The sequence below is a fragment of the Oncorhynchus nerka genome, linkage group LG27 (genome assembly GCF_034236695.1).
Source record: "Oncorhynchus nerka isolate Pitt River linkage group LG27, Oner_Uvic_2.0, whole genome shotgun sequence".
NCBI classification, from domain to species: Eukaryota; Metazoa; Chordata; class Actinopteri; order Salmoniformes; family Salmonidae; genus Oncorhynchus; species Oncorhynchus nerka.
In genome coordinates this window covers 58,337,540-58,352,762 of record NC_088422.1, presented here as the reverse complement: position 1 = coordinate 58,352,762, position 15,223 = coordinate 58,337,540, and the positions used below count along the sequence as shown (strand labels likewise).

Sequence of the window (15,223 nt, the reverse complement as noted above, 5' to 3'; positions counted from 1 at the left end):
TCTTAGACTTGGCGCTCCGGTACCGCTTGCCGTGTGGTAGTATAGAAAACAGTACATGACTTGGGTGACTGGAGTCTCTGACAATTTTATGGGCTTTCCTCTGACGCCTCCTATTATATAGGTCCTAGATGGCAGGAAGCTTGGCCCCAGTGATGTACTGGGTCATATGCACTACACTCTGTAGCGCCTTATGATCAGATGCCAAGCAGTTGCCATACCCGGCGGTGATGCAACCGGTCAGGATGTGATGCAACCGGTCAGGATCCTCTCGATGGTGCAGATGTAGAACTTTTTGAGGATCTGGGGACCCATGCCAAAAATGTTCAGTCTCCTGATGGGGAAAAGGTTTTATCGTGCCCTCTGCACGACTGTCTTGGTATGTTTGGACCATGATAGTTTGTTGGGGATGTGGACACCAAGGAACTTGAAACTCTCGACCCGCTCCACTTCAGCCCCGTCGATGTTAATGGGGGCCTGTTTCGGCCCGCCTTTTCCTGTAGTCCACGATCAGCTCCTTTGTCTTGCTCACATTGAGGGAGAGGTTGTTATCCTGGCAGTGTCTCTGACCTCCTCCCTATAGGCTGTCTCATCGTTGTTGGTGATCAGGCCTACCACTGTTGTGTCGTCAGCAAACTTAATGATGGTGTTGGAGTCGTGTTTGGCCACACAGTCGTGGGTGAACAAGGAGTACAGGAGGGGACTGAGTACACACCCCTGAGGGGGCCCAGTGTTACGTGCATCTGCGCCTCATGATACTCACCTGGACTCCATGACCTTCCTGATTACCTCCCCTATATCTGTCATTCCCCTTGGTTCTTTCCTCAGGCGTTATTGACTCTGTTTCTTGTCTGTACGCTTTTCGTGTTTCTTGTTTTGCACTATGTTCTATTCATTGTTAAATATTCACTCCCTGTACCCGCTTCCCGATTATCAGCGTACGCGTTAGTGTGTGGTCACACAAATCAAAATTCAATCAATCGTCACTATATTCAGATCGACTGACACTCTGTCTACTGTGCTGACTTAATGCGGCTCTATTTTCGGCTGTGTTCAGCCATGGCGAATCTGTGTTGACTGTGCATTTAGTTAAAGGTTTTATGTCGCTTCTCTGCGCTGTTGTCACCACCCAGCTGGTCTCCCAGGGTTGTTTCTAGACTCACTGTGTTTGTCTTCCACAGTCTCAATCCATTCCCCTGTGTTAGACTGTATGAACGATGGAGGCAGGAGAGATGGAGGGAAACGAGAGAAGGAGAGGGTGATGAGAGAGAGAGAGAGAGTGATGTGAAGGGTGCAGAGGGACAGACGGCAGGTAGGGAGGGGGGTTTGGAATCATTCCCCCCCCCCCAAAACCCCCTGTCTTCCCTGTTGAGTGTCTGCCAAATCCCTCCCCCCCTCTCCCAACTCACTCCTGCACAACAGTTCCACTCAGACTGCCCTCTGTGGAACGTCTGTCAGAGTTTGGAACCCTGGCTTCTGCGCTCAGCTTCTTTTGGTCTCTACTCCACTGGGACAGTGATACAACTCCTGAGGTTTGTCATCTATCTTTTCACTGCTCTCCTCTTAGCCTCACTGGGTGCTGAAACTAGCTTTCTCCCAAATCATACATGACGTCAATGTGCGATTTGTATGACAGTTAGGAATCGACCCAGACTTATAGTACCATTGGTCATGGTCTTTTACCTAGTGACCAGACACAGGGTCTGACTCAGTCATATTTGACATTTTGTGATTAGTTTGTGTTTAAAAAATAAATAATCATACACTGTTTTAATACATAATTTTACTTAGTAAGCTTTACTGTACCAAATTAGCAACAAGTTTACTAGCGTGAACATTCAGTGATTTACTACCTTGAAATAAAATGCTGAAGATGCTAAGGCTCAGGAAAAACGAGCCTGAACTGTTCAGTGTTGCTGACAGGAGAATGTAAAACATGTCCCTGGAACCATCCTGTTTTACACAGTAGAGAGACATGAGCATACAGTTGGCCTTCCTCTTATGCTTTACATTCTCACCTTGAGAGACATAATATGACATAATATGACATTTGAACTGTCTCTATTCCTTTGTAGCGTTTGTGGGTGTAATGTTTACGGTTCATTTTGTATTATTTAATTCACATTTAGTTTATTATCTATGTAAACATATGTTTCTCATGCCAACAAAGCCCTTTGAATTGAATTGAAAGAGAGCGAGAGAGTGTGTGTGTGTGTGTGTGTGTGTGTGTGTGTGTGTGTGTATGTGCGTTCTATGCGAATGTGCGCGTGGGTGCTTACTCTTGTATGTGTGTGTGCGTGGTGTGTGTGCGTGGTGTGCATGTGTGGTGTGTGTGCGTGGTGTGCATGTGTGGTGTGTGCGCGTGGTGTGCGTGTGTGGTGTGCATGCGTGGTGTGCGTGTGTGGTGTGCGTGGTGCGCATGCGTGGTGTGCGTGTGTGGTGTGCATCCATGCACACATGTGAGAGTGTACGGACAGTGCAGACAGTGCTGAATGAATGGCCAGCCGATGAGCCTGTAGCCTCTGTTTGAGTGTGTTCATGTGGAGGAACTTTAAAAGTTTCACTCCAAATCAAGACTAGCTGTCCCACTTGGGGATATGAGTAAGCAGTTTAGACAGAAGTCGACTATATTAAATGATACTCAATTGAACGGAGCAATAGAACATATAAGCAAAAAAAAAAAAAATCACTTTTAGTTGTCTATTTATCTATTTATTTGTAGTTTTTTTTTGGCAAGACATCTGTGTTCGGCTAAAAATGGTTGCTCTCTGGGCAGTCCTGGAAATACGCCTGAGCTATTTCTATAAGTATCATACAGTACTGTGCTGTATGTTGCTAAAGAAAAGTGTCTTCCTGAATCTGGACACATTCATCATCATATGTTTAGGCTGCGCGTCATTCTAAACTGTATACAGTGTCTATAAGTATCATACTGCTCCCCCAGGCTCAGTCATGGCTTTTATGTTTAGACTTTATGTCTATCTCTCTATGTTTCTATAGGCAGGGAATGCACAGGTCAGTACTGACTGATGGGTGATCTAAATTACAGTCTTGCGACAGTGAAATCGGTCAAGTGGGCTACGCAGTGTCGGCCGATGCTAGGCCCCTCTAATGCGTTTAAGCTTGTTTTTGCGTGCGGTTGCGGTCTCGGCAGCGTTTTCCTCCCGGGTTTAGTTTGGGACGAGGTTGAGCCGTTACACGCTGTGGGGAAACCATGGGCCTTTTGAAGTGGCAGTGCTGAACAAACATGTCTCTGACATGCGCACACGCCTGCACACATGCTACACACACACACACATTGTGGACGTTTGTATTGTACACTTGGTAATGGCACGTATAGACAAAGTGGAACAGACACAGTGGAACACACACACAGGCGTGATGATCCGTGAAAACGGGGGATATCCCAGAAGCCCATGGCTTCATACACAGACAAATAAGGCACAGCCCGCTTGGAGTTTGCCAAAAAGCACCTAAAGGACTCAGACCATGAGAAACAACATTCTCTGGTCTGATGAAACCAAGATTGAACTTTTTTGGCCTGAATGCCAAGCGTCGCGTCTGGAGGAAACCTGGCACCATCCCTACGGTGAAGCATGGTGGTGGCAGCATCACGCTTTGGGGATGTTTTACAGTGGCAGGGACTGGGAGACGAGTCAGAAAATCTACTCCAGAGTGCTCAGGACCTCAGACTGGGGCAAAGGTTCCCCTTCCAACAAGACAGCGAACCTAAGCACACAGCCAAGACGACACAGGAGTGGCTTCGGGACACGTCTCTGAATGTCTTTGAGTGGCCCAGCCAGAGCCCGGACTTGAACCCTATCAAACATCTCTGGAGAGACCTGAAAATAGCTGTGCAGCGACGCTCCCCATCCAACATGACAGAGCTTGAGAGGATCTGCAGGGAATAATGGGAGAAACTCCCCAAATACAGGTGTGGCAAGCTTGTAACGTCATACCCAATAAGACTCAAATCAAATCAAAGTTTATTTGTCACGTGGGCCGAATACAACAGGTGTAGGTAGACCTTACAGTGAAATGCTTACTTACAGGCTCTAACCAATAGTGCAAAAAAGGTATTAGGTGAACAATAGGTAAGTAAAGAAATAAAACAACAGTAAAAAGACTGTGAAAAATAACAGTTGTGAGGCTACATAAAGACACAGGTTAGTCAGGCTGATTGAGGTAGTATGTACATGAATGTATAGTTAAAGTGACTATGCATGTATGATAAATAGAGAGTAGCGGCAGCGTAAAAGAGGGGTTGGGGGGGCCACACAATGTAAATAGTCCGGGTTGCCATTTGATTACCTGTTCAGGAGTCTTATGGCTTGGGGGTAAAAACTGTTGAGAAGCCTTTTTGTCCTAGTGTCACACCCTGGCCATAGAGAGGCTTTTATTCTCTATTTTGGTTAGGCCAGGGTGTGACTAGGGTGGGCATTCTATGTTCCTTTTTCTGGGTTTTTGTATTTCTTTGTTTTTGGCCGGGTATGGTTCTCAATCAGGGACAGCTGTCTATCGTTGTCTCTGATTGGGAACCATACTTAGGTAGCTCTTGCCCACATGGGTTTTGTGGGTAGTTGTTTTCTGTATAGTTAGTTTCCTTACAGAACTGTTCGTTTTCCTCTTTGTTGTTTTTTGTTCTAGTGTTCTGATTTTAATAAAATATAATGAACACGTCTCACGCTGCGCCTTGGTCCAGTCATTCACAGGAAGAGGATCGTTACACCTAGACTTGGCACTCCGGTACCGATTGCCATGCAGTAGTAGAGAGAACAGTCGATGACTGGGGTGGCTGGAGTATTTGGCGATTTTTAGGGCCTTCCTCTGACACCGCCTGGTGTAGAGGTCCTGGATGGCAGGAAGCTTAGCCCCAGTGATGTACTAGGCTGTACGCACTACCCTCTGGAGTGCCATGCGGTCGGAGGCCGAGCAAATGCCGTACCAGGCAGTGATGCAACTGGTCAGGATGCTCTCGATGTTGCAGTTGTAGAACCTTTTGTGGATCTCAGGACGCATGCCAAATCTTTTTAGTCTCCTGAGGCGGAATAGGCTTAGTCGTGTCCTCTTCACGACTGTCTTGGTGTGTTTGGACCATTCTAGTTTGTTGTTGATGTAGACACCAAGGAACTCAACCTGCTCTACAGAACCGTAGATGAGAATGGGGGCGTGCTCGGTCCTCCTATTCCTGTAGCCTACAATCATCTCCTTAGTCTTGGTTACGTTGAGGGAGAGGTTGTTATTCTGGCACCACCCAGCCAGGTCCCTGACCTCCTCCCTATAGGCTGTCTCAACTCGATACTGTAATCGCTGCCAAAAGCGCTTCCACAAGTACTGAGTAAAGGGTCTGAATACTTACGTAAATGTGATATTTCAGTTGTTTTTTTCAAACACATTTCTAAAAACCCGTTTTTGCTTTGTAATTATGGGGTATTGTGTGTAGATTGATGAGGGGAAAAAATCGATTTAATCCATTTTAGAATAAGGCTGTAACGTAACAAAATGTGGAAAGAGTCAAAGGGTCTGAATACTTTCCAAATGCACTGCAGATGAGATTTTGTTTTAATCCATTGTTTAACAGAGGTATGAACGTGTGTGTGTGTGTGTGTGTGTGTGTGTGTGTGTGAGAGAGAGAGAGAGAGAGACAGAGTTGGGTTATGGCAGGACGTTCACTGGTGGTCTGTGGTTAAGTCCTGAGGGCCTCTCTCTGTCTGTCAGACTCAGATTTCAGACTACTAATTGATTGCACTAATTGAGTAGTTAAGATTTAAACACTAAAACCTGGGTCCTGTGTAAACTAAACTAGAATACACAAGTCATATAGAGGCACAAAGGTGTGTGTGTGTGTTGGTGGAGTCCTATTTTTGTCCCAAGGTAGTGAACTTTGTCACAGTGATCTCAGTAGCCAGGTCAGGAGGTCTATGATCTCTTACGAGTGGGATGTCAGCAGTCCATGTGTTTGTGATATTGGACCAGACAAAAGTTGACTGTGTGGCAATCTTTAGGTGTGGAAGAGGGAGAAAGAATGCTGGTCAGTGGCTCAGGTGTGAGTGTTTATGTGTATTGATACATCACGTGTGTGTCTAAAACAGGAAACAAGTCAATTGTGTGATATAAGAAGGGGATTGAATTCAATACAACTTTATTGACAACTGTGGGGCAAAGGGGTTCATTGCAATTTCACTTCTGACCCAGGATGCCAAATGTGGATCTCCTTTTCATTCAAACTGGGGCATCTTAGGTGGTCATCTGGTTCTGGGTCATCCCCAGAAATGCTCTGTGTGTTTCTTGTGTCCAGTGTCCAAGCCAACACAATGTCCACTTCTCAACCAAAACCCAAGCTGGTTTCACCCCCTATTCTCCCTCTGGGGCACAGACCGTTCTGTTGGCATGACGTGAGCTTCTCATCGTTCCCCTTTTCCCACATCCCAGCCTCAGTGAGTCTGAATCCCTCTCTATTTCTCTCTATTTCTCTCTATTTCTCTCTCTCTCTCTCTCTCTACCTCCTCTGTAATTACAGCTGGTCCTCTCTCTCTCTCTCTCATTCAGGCCCTCCTCCAATAGGAAGCCAGCTATTAGCAACCTGACCCACTTTCCGCCGGCTAACCTCTAGCACGGCTAATTGGGCCCTAATCACTTCCTAATGGGCGCATTGTTTCAATGCCGGCTTTCTAAATACTGAACTGGGGGGAAACGAAAGGGGCATGAAAAGCAATTAGGGCATGAAAGGTGTTTAAAAAACAGGAATAAATGGGATGAAAATGGGATGTGGCATAAAGATGTGGAGGGTTTAATATTCCTAGTAAATACTTCCTTAACGAGGTTCAAATGTGTGAATATTAAATTAGATTAGTTTATGGAGTTACCAAGTGTTTAGAGTCATGTTAATGCAGTATACTGAAAAGGGGGTTGCATACTGCACTGTACGAAGAGATGGTACACTCTTACAAAAAAGGGTTCCAAAAAAGGTTATTCGGCTCTCCCCATAGGAGAACCCTTTTTGGTTCCGGGGGGGGAAACCTTATTGGTTCTATGTAGAACCCTATGTAAGAGAGCATTCTACTTGGAACTGAAAAGGGTTCTACCTGGATCAAAAAGGGTTCTCAAAAAGGGTTCGACCGCCGAGGTTCTAGATAGCACCTTTTTTCCCCTAAGAGTGTATTGAAAAGGAATTGCAACGGTGGAAATTTGAGATCATTACTTAATAATAGACCGTGTTTGTGAAGGTATTTGGGTAAGTGCAGCAGGACCTTAGCTTCTGTTTTGCCGTGTCCATGTGCTGTACTGGCTGACTAATGGGTTGGGCATGGGAGTGGCCACAAGGGCAGTTTGGCAGTTTGGCTTTGAATATTCAAAGTAATGCTAGCAGTAAGTTGGCACTTGGAGTCTCTACCGGCACACAACAATAACTACACTGTTCTTGTACTGTACAGTATTAGTCTCTCGAGGAAGAACATCTTAGCTGCTATATGAGTTCTGTATCAATGTTGGTTTTGGATTTTTGATTGTGACTGTTTTTGGTAAGTCAAACATTATTGATTTAGAGGGGTAACAAACTATAAACTTTTTTTTAAAGTACTTTGTGTTGGTTTTTGTGTGCTCTGTAACAGTAAAACAGACGTGTCTTTTGTAAAACCTTCATTTAGACAAAATAGTCCCAATTTAATGAAAGTGTTTGTGTTTTAGCTAGCTCATTTCCACAGTAGTTCAGAATACAGACTTGGGATAGAGTCTTTGACTGTGAATTGGAAGATAATGAACCAGAACCAGTCCATATAAGTCCAAACCTCCCAAGGGTGTTGGTAGCAGTGTTCTATCTCAGCTAAAATTCCTAGGTCAAACTTTAAAGGGCTTTCCCTCATTGTTTTTATAAACAGTTTTTGATGGGCACTCTCGTTGTTAGTGTCAAAGGTTTCTAATAGTTATCCGAGTGTCGTGTGCTCGCTAGCGTTAAGTAATGACACGTTTAGACTGTGTCAACACAGGCTAACTCAAGATTTCCACAGTGCAAGACCTTATATGGACAGTTGGTGTGGGGTCTATGAGGATTGCTCTATCTAACCATCTCTTATTTCTTGCCTTTCCCCTCTCGTTATCCTCTCTCCCACTCCTGCTTTCTCCCTTCTCTTCTTCTTCGTCACTCCTCTCATCTCCTAATCTCCTATTCTCCTCTCCTCTCGTTTATCCGCTTCTCACTTCCTCCTCTCATCTCTTAATCCCCTCTCGCTCCTATTCTCCTCTCGTTTATCCGCTTCTCACTTCCTCCTCTCGTCTCCTCATCCCCTCTCGCTCCTATTCTCCTCTCCTCTCGGTTATCCGCTTCTCACTTCCTCCTCTCATCTCTTAATCCCCTCTCGCTCCTATTCTCCTCTCGTTTATCCGCTTCTCACTTCCTCCTCTCGTCTCCTCATCCCCTCTCGCTCCTATTCTCCTCTCCTCTCGGTTATCCGCTTCTCACTTCCTCCTCTCATCTCCTCATCCCCTCTCGCTCCTATTCTCCTCTCCTCTCGGTTATCCGCTTCTCACTTCCTCCTCTCATCTCCTCATCCCCTCTCGCTCCTATTCTCCTCTCCTCTCGGTTATCCGCTTCTCACTTCCTCCTCTCATCCCTTTTTTTCATCCCTTCTACCTCTTCATCCTCTCCTCTTCCTCACAGAACCGTCCGAGGACATGACTTCACAGACTCCGGTAATGACTGAACATGCTCCGTCGTCCCCGGTGACCATCAGCACTTCCGCCAACAGCGTCTCTACCTCGGCTCCTGTCCCTCCATGCTCCTCTTCCTCGGCCATCCCCCACCCCAACTCCAGCAGCAAGCCCTGGAGGAGTAAGTCTGTGAGCTCCAAGCACACCTCCTCCTCAGCCATGCTCTCTGTCAAGCAGGAGAAGGATACCTCCTCAAAGGCCTCCTCGTCCACCGAGCCCCCCCCGAAAGTCATCCAACAGAAGTCTATGCTGGAGAAGCTCAAGCTGTTTAACAGTAAAGGCGGATCTAAGTCCTCGTCCTCCAGCAATCAGGGAGCTCAGGCGGACAGCGGTGCCCCCGCCCGGCAGCTCGGGGCTGGTGAAGTAGAGAGGGCAGAAGCAGGGTCCAACACCGACTCCCTAGGGGAGGCAGAGGGGAACACCCGGCCCGGCGTCAACGGGACAGGTAACGGGACGACCCACGGTGGTGCTTCAGCCCATGTCCCTACCATCGCCACAACAACCAGCAGCCCCAAGATCGCACTGAGGGGAATCGCTCAGCGCACGTTCAGCAGAGCTATGACTTCTAAAAAGAGCTCAGTGAAAGGACTGGAGAAGGAGAAGGAGAAAGAGAAGGAGAAGGAGAGGGGGAAGGAGAAGGAGAAAGAGAGGGAAAGAGTGAAAGAGGCGGGGAAACACATCGCCACCGAGAGGATGGAACTCAGGGGGAGGAGCCTAAGGAGGAAGCGACTACCAGTGTCGCAATGGAAACAGAACCCTCCTCCAATAAGAGAACTTCTAAAATCGCCAGTTTCATACCCAAAGGGAGCAAAGTGGCCAAGAAGGAGAGTTCTGTCCCTGCACACAGCGGCATACCAAAGCCAGGGGGTAAAACCTCGGGGGTAGGGGGGAAGGCGCCCTCGGCAGGGGGGAAGGAGGGTGGGGAGCGTCCCCGGAGCATGCGGTTGGGAGGGGGTCTTGTCCTGCAACGCGGACACCTGGACAGAGACCGAGACAGGGACAGCAGGCACTCTAGCTCTACCTCTAGTCTGGCTTCTACAGAGGGCAAGGCCTCACAACAGGGCCACAGCGCCGCCCCGGTGGTGGAAAGTGGCAGTGGTGGCGCCACACAGAGCACAGCCTGCAACACGGTCAGCGTCCAGCTACCTCAGCCCCAGCAGCACCACAGCCACCCCAACACAGCCACCGTAGCACCCTTCATGTACAGGTGAGTAATACACATACTTTGGACTGATAAAACTGTCAACTTTAACATTTGTCAATCCTTTATGAATCTGTAATAGTATCCTGAGTTTGCTCGGAATTTCCCCGTCATCTAGGTCACAAACGGACGTGGACGGTATCATGGCGACAGAGGCAGGGTCAGGAGGAAGGGGCGGAGAAAACATCCCCTTTAAAGCCAGCCAGCCGTCCATTGAGGACCTTTCAGGTAGGCCATCGACTAGTTCTGTCTGTAGGAGCTGATGGGCGATTGATTATGTGTCTGCACTGTACAGAAGTTACATGGGCCATTTTTAGGGGGTTATTTTTGATTGGGTGAGATCGTTAGTTGGAGGAGAACAAGCACATGAATCCGACTGTGGGTTGATTCTATCTGATGGGAAACATACCTTCCTGGCTCATGCACACTCAATTCAGTTGTGGGTTTTGTTGTGTCCATTAGTGAAGCGCAGGTTGACTCATAGCCCGCATTCCCCTCGGTTATATCCACGGAGCGGGCGAGTTTAGGGTCATGAAAATATTGTGTTGATGACGGGCAGGTGGCGGGCGGGTTGAATAAAGTTAAAACGATACCTTAAAAAAATCGATAAAAATATAATTCATATCTATAGGCTACATTGAGGTTTTTCTTTCATTATTGTAGGCTATCTAGCATTAGTGTCTAAGCCTAAGATTTAGGAGCCTAACTGTGCGCGCGTCAAATAGCCTACACTCCAATTGCCAAATGTTTTTTAGGAACGGGGAGAAAAAGTTAACGTGTATCCATGGAGTCACAAAGGACGTCGGAGTTGACTCTGACTGTAGCTTAACAGCGCGTCTTCTATATTAGCGGGTTTAGGGTCCGATGTGAGCCTCAGATTTGGACTTTATCACATATAGTCTGGTGGTTGCTGATGGGTTATTAGCAATAGCGGGCGGGTGTGGGTGAACTGACAGTTGATCCGCGCACCGCTAGTGCCTATGTGCTCAGGTACAATGTTTGTTCCGTATAGAAGAAGATCCAGAGACACGGCGGCTGCGGACTGTTAAAAACATTGCGGACCTCCGCCAGAACCTGGAAGAGACCATGTCCAGTCTACGGGGGACTCAGATCACACACAGGTATGAACCTCCTGCAAATGAGAATGGACAATGTCCAGCCAAGTAGCCAAACAGATGCCAGTTTCAATTCCACATTCTATTTCTGTGTGTCCGACAAGTTCCACTGACATCCGTTAAGACATGAAAGACACAACTCCTAGAGAGAGAGACCACAATAGTGATCACAATAAAGCTATTCTTAGCAAATGATCCATAATACTTTCTCTTGTGAATAAAAGAGGCTGTTAATGTACACGGTAAAGTGAGTTAGCACGTCTGTTTTAAATAGCGGTCGTGTTATTAATGGGTGGTCCACCCAGGACAAAGGTCTAATTTTGAGGCTGGAGAGCGTTTTAAGTGGGACGTGACTGCCACCTAGTGGCCATGTAGTGTCACTAATAACTCACGAGGCTGACACTGGGGATGTGTCCCGGCCTCCAGGGTTGCCAGATAGAAATAGAATAAAGGACGAAGTTGGATGAACTTTTGCGGTTTGAGGCTTGTCTGTCTGATGCTCTATTCTAGTGTGTATGTAATGGAGGGCTTGTTCTCCAAAACCCACTAGACTGTGTCTTGTGTCTGGTTCTTTCAGCATGATCTATCTACCCCCTGTATGAGAATGTCAGTGTCTTTGAACCAGTAGTGGCTGGATGGAGCGGTGGTTTTGCCTTTGGATTTTGATTCAAGCTCCTGACCCGGTCTCTCTCCCTGCGGCTTGCTCTCTCCTTTTCGCAGAGAGGAGAGAGGTTAGAGAGGTCTTACCCACTGTCTAGTCCAGTTCAATACTGCTGAATGTCTAGCCTTATGCTCAGTCTTTTTTCCCGCTTCTCCTCCTCCCTCCCCCCTCCCTCCCCCAGCACCTTGGAGACGACCTTTGATAGCAACGTCACCACGGAGATCAGCGGTGGCAGCGGCGGCGGGAGTGGGCGGAGCATCCTCAGCCTGACTTCCTCCCGGCCCTCCCTGTCATCATGGCGACTGGGCCAATCCAGCCCCCGCCTGCAGGCGGGGGACGCACCCTCCACGGGGAACGGCTACGGGGGTCGTGCCTCGGGAGGAGGAGGAGGGCAGGGGGGCCGCTACCTGTACCCTGGCCCCCTGCGGAGACAGCTGGCGGGGCGGGGAGGTGCCCTCAGTATGGATCTGGGGGGGAGAGGGGAGGATATTGACCTGGAGGGCATCGCCATGGAGGTGACGGGCTACATGAGTGACGGGGATGTGCTGAGCAAGAACGCAGCGCGCCCTGATGATGTCACCAGTGGGTGAGTATTCTGAGAGGACTAGCATATGATGACAGGGTTAAAAAAAAATCATTGTATTTTGCAAATTGCAACTCATCCCTTTTGGGGCTGGTTTGGTTGGTTTTGCGGACTTTCTCATAGGTTTGGGAATCAATCTATTGTAAGTGGCTGTCATGTCACAAGAGGGCACCAGTGTATTTGTAATCTCCCCCAAGTGTAAAAATGTGAACATGGTACAGCCGACAGTAATGTGGCATGAAGGGAAAAATACAGTTGTTCTTGTTGTTGTGAGAAGACATTCTGTAATCGCTTTTTGAGATGGTATACAGTGCATTCGGAAAGTATTCAGACTCCTTGACTTTTTCCACATTTTGTTACGTTGCAGCCTTATTAAAAAATGTATGAAATCGTTTTTTCCCCCTCATTAACATACACTCAATACTCCATATTGACAAAGCAAAACGGGTTTAATTTTTTTTGTGCACATTTTATAAATAAAATAAAACTGAAATATCACATTTACATAAGTATGCAGACCCTTTACTCTGTACTTTGTTGAAGCATCTTTGGCAGCGATTACAGCCTCGAGTCTTCTTGGCACACCTGTATTTGGGGAGTTTCTGCCATTCTTCTCTGCAGATCCTCTCAAGCTCTGTCAGGTTGGATGGGGAGTGTCACTGCACAGCTATTTTCAGGTCTCTCCAGAGATGTTCGATCGGGTTCAAGTCCGGGCTCTGGTTCGGCCACTCAAGGACATTCAGAGACTTGTCCCGAGTGGCTTCCGTCTGGCCACTACCATAAAGGCCTGATTGGTGGAGTGCTGCAGAGATGGTTGTCCTTCTGGAAGGTTCTCCCATATCCACAGAGGAACTCTGGAGCTCTGTCAGAGTGACCATCGGGTTCTTGGTCACCTCCCTGACCAAGGCCCTTCTCCCCCAATTGCTCAGTTTGGCCGGGTGGCCAGCTCTATGAAGAGTCTTGGTGGTTCCAAACTTCTTCCATTTAAGAATGATGGAGGCCACTGTGTTCTTGGGGACCTTCAATGCTGCAAAAATGTTTTTGGTATCCAATCCCTAGATCTGTGCCTCGACACAATCCTGTGTCGGGGCTCTACGGACAATTCCTTCAACCTCATGGCTTGGTTTTTGCTCTGACATTCACTGTCAACTGTGGGACCTTATATAGACAGGTGTGTGCCTTTCCAAATCATGTCCAATCAATTGAATTTACCGCAGGTGGACTCCAGTCAAGTTGTAGAAACATCTCAAAGGTGATCAATGGAAACAGGATGCACCTGAGCTCAATTTTGAGTCTCATAGCAAAGGGTCTGAATACTTATGTAAATAAGGTTTTCAGTTTTCTATTTTTAGTAAATTTGCTAAAATTTCGAAAAACCTGTTTTCGCTTTGTCATTATGGGGTATTTTGTGTAGATTGATGAGGGAAAAAAACAATTTAATAAATTTTGGAATAAGGCTGTAATGTAACAAAAATGTGAAAAAGGGGAAGGGGTCTGAATACTTTCCGAATGCATTTTATCTCCTTTGGGGACCAGGACCAGTATCCACAAATCGTCTCAGATTAGGAGTGCTGGTCTAGGATCAGGTTTTGCCTGTCCATATAATTGTATTCTCATTATTGATCTGAAGGGCAAAACAGATTCTAGATCAGCACTCCTACTCTGAGATGCTTCATGAACATGGGCCCAGATCAGATGCTAACTGTATGAAGCTTCGCTCTGTGAGTTCAATCCAGTAGAGTTGAACCTCATAACCTGTTTGTTTTCTAGTCAGTGCCCATGTTGAAGTCAGTGTCCATGTTGTAACAGGCCCCCTGCATACCTTGGCTGTCATACTCTGCAATTTAAACCAATGCTGTCATTATTATCATATGAATTTACACACTGGGAGCCAACTCTGCTGCCGATGCCAGAATCAGGAGAGTGAACGGCCAAAATGAGAGCGTGAGACTAAGACACAAGGCAGCAGACTATGTATACAGTTTTGAATGCAGCTTCGTGGGGGAACAGAAAGATATGTACTAGATAAAAAGGGACCTATGAGTAGCTAAGAACGGATATCTGAATACTGTATAGTCAAACATCAAAAAGCAACAACAAAAAAATCCTTACGCTCCTCAAAGTCTCAAGAGGAAGGAAAATAGCCTTCTTTAGATCACATAATTCAAGGGATTCCAAAGTTTTTTGGTCCTCGACCCGACACAGACACGACCCCACCATGTATAAAATAGACATACAAAATAAATTAAAAAAGATGATGGAATCGAAATGTTGTATGAACCAAAAAAGCGGCAAGTTTCTCTCGCTCCATTTCACTTCCGCAGAGTCACCTGCTCTGAAAGGGATGGGGTTAAGTGCTCCCCCTGACGCATTCAGATAACCTATTTCAAACCATGCACACACACACACACACACACACACACACACACACACACACACACACACACACACACACACACACACACACACACACACACACACATTTGATTTAGTGGATCATGAAATAATTTTGACAAAATTAATGCATTATGGTTTTAAGGAGGTAGCATTGAATTGGGTACAGTCATATCTAACTGACAGGAAACAGTCCACCTATATCAATGGTTAATTTTCTTCCCCTAATGTGTTAAACTATGGTATACCGCAGGGCAGCTGCCTTGGGCCACTTCTTTATTTAATATATACCAACGACCTTCCCTATGCCTTGGTTGAAACTCAATCTACTATATTTGCAGATGATACTACAATTTATGCAGCAAGACAATCGGTTCAACAGGCACAGCAGGCTTTACAAGGAGATTTGGAGAATATCAGGAAGTGGGTTTGCCAAAACAAACTTGTTTTAAACACCAAGAAAACCAAAGTTATGTTGGTCTGTTCAACTAGGAAAAGGCCAAAACAGCATGGGATACAATTAAGTATGGGAGGAGTACAAATTGAAGAAGTGGCAGAAATCAAAC

The 15,223-nt window shown here is 46.6% G+C and overlaps 1 pseudogene; it reads left to right on the top strand.

Moving 5' to 3' along the window:
* The window catches only part of LOC115112045 (neuron navigator 2-like), a 134,859-nt pseudogene that overhangs the window by 47,998 nt on the left and 71,638 nt on the right, over positions 1 to 15,223 (top strand).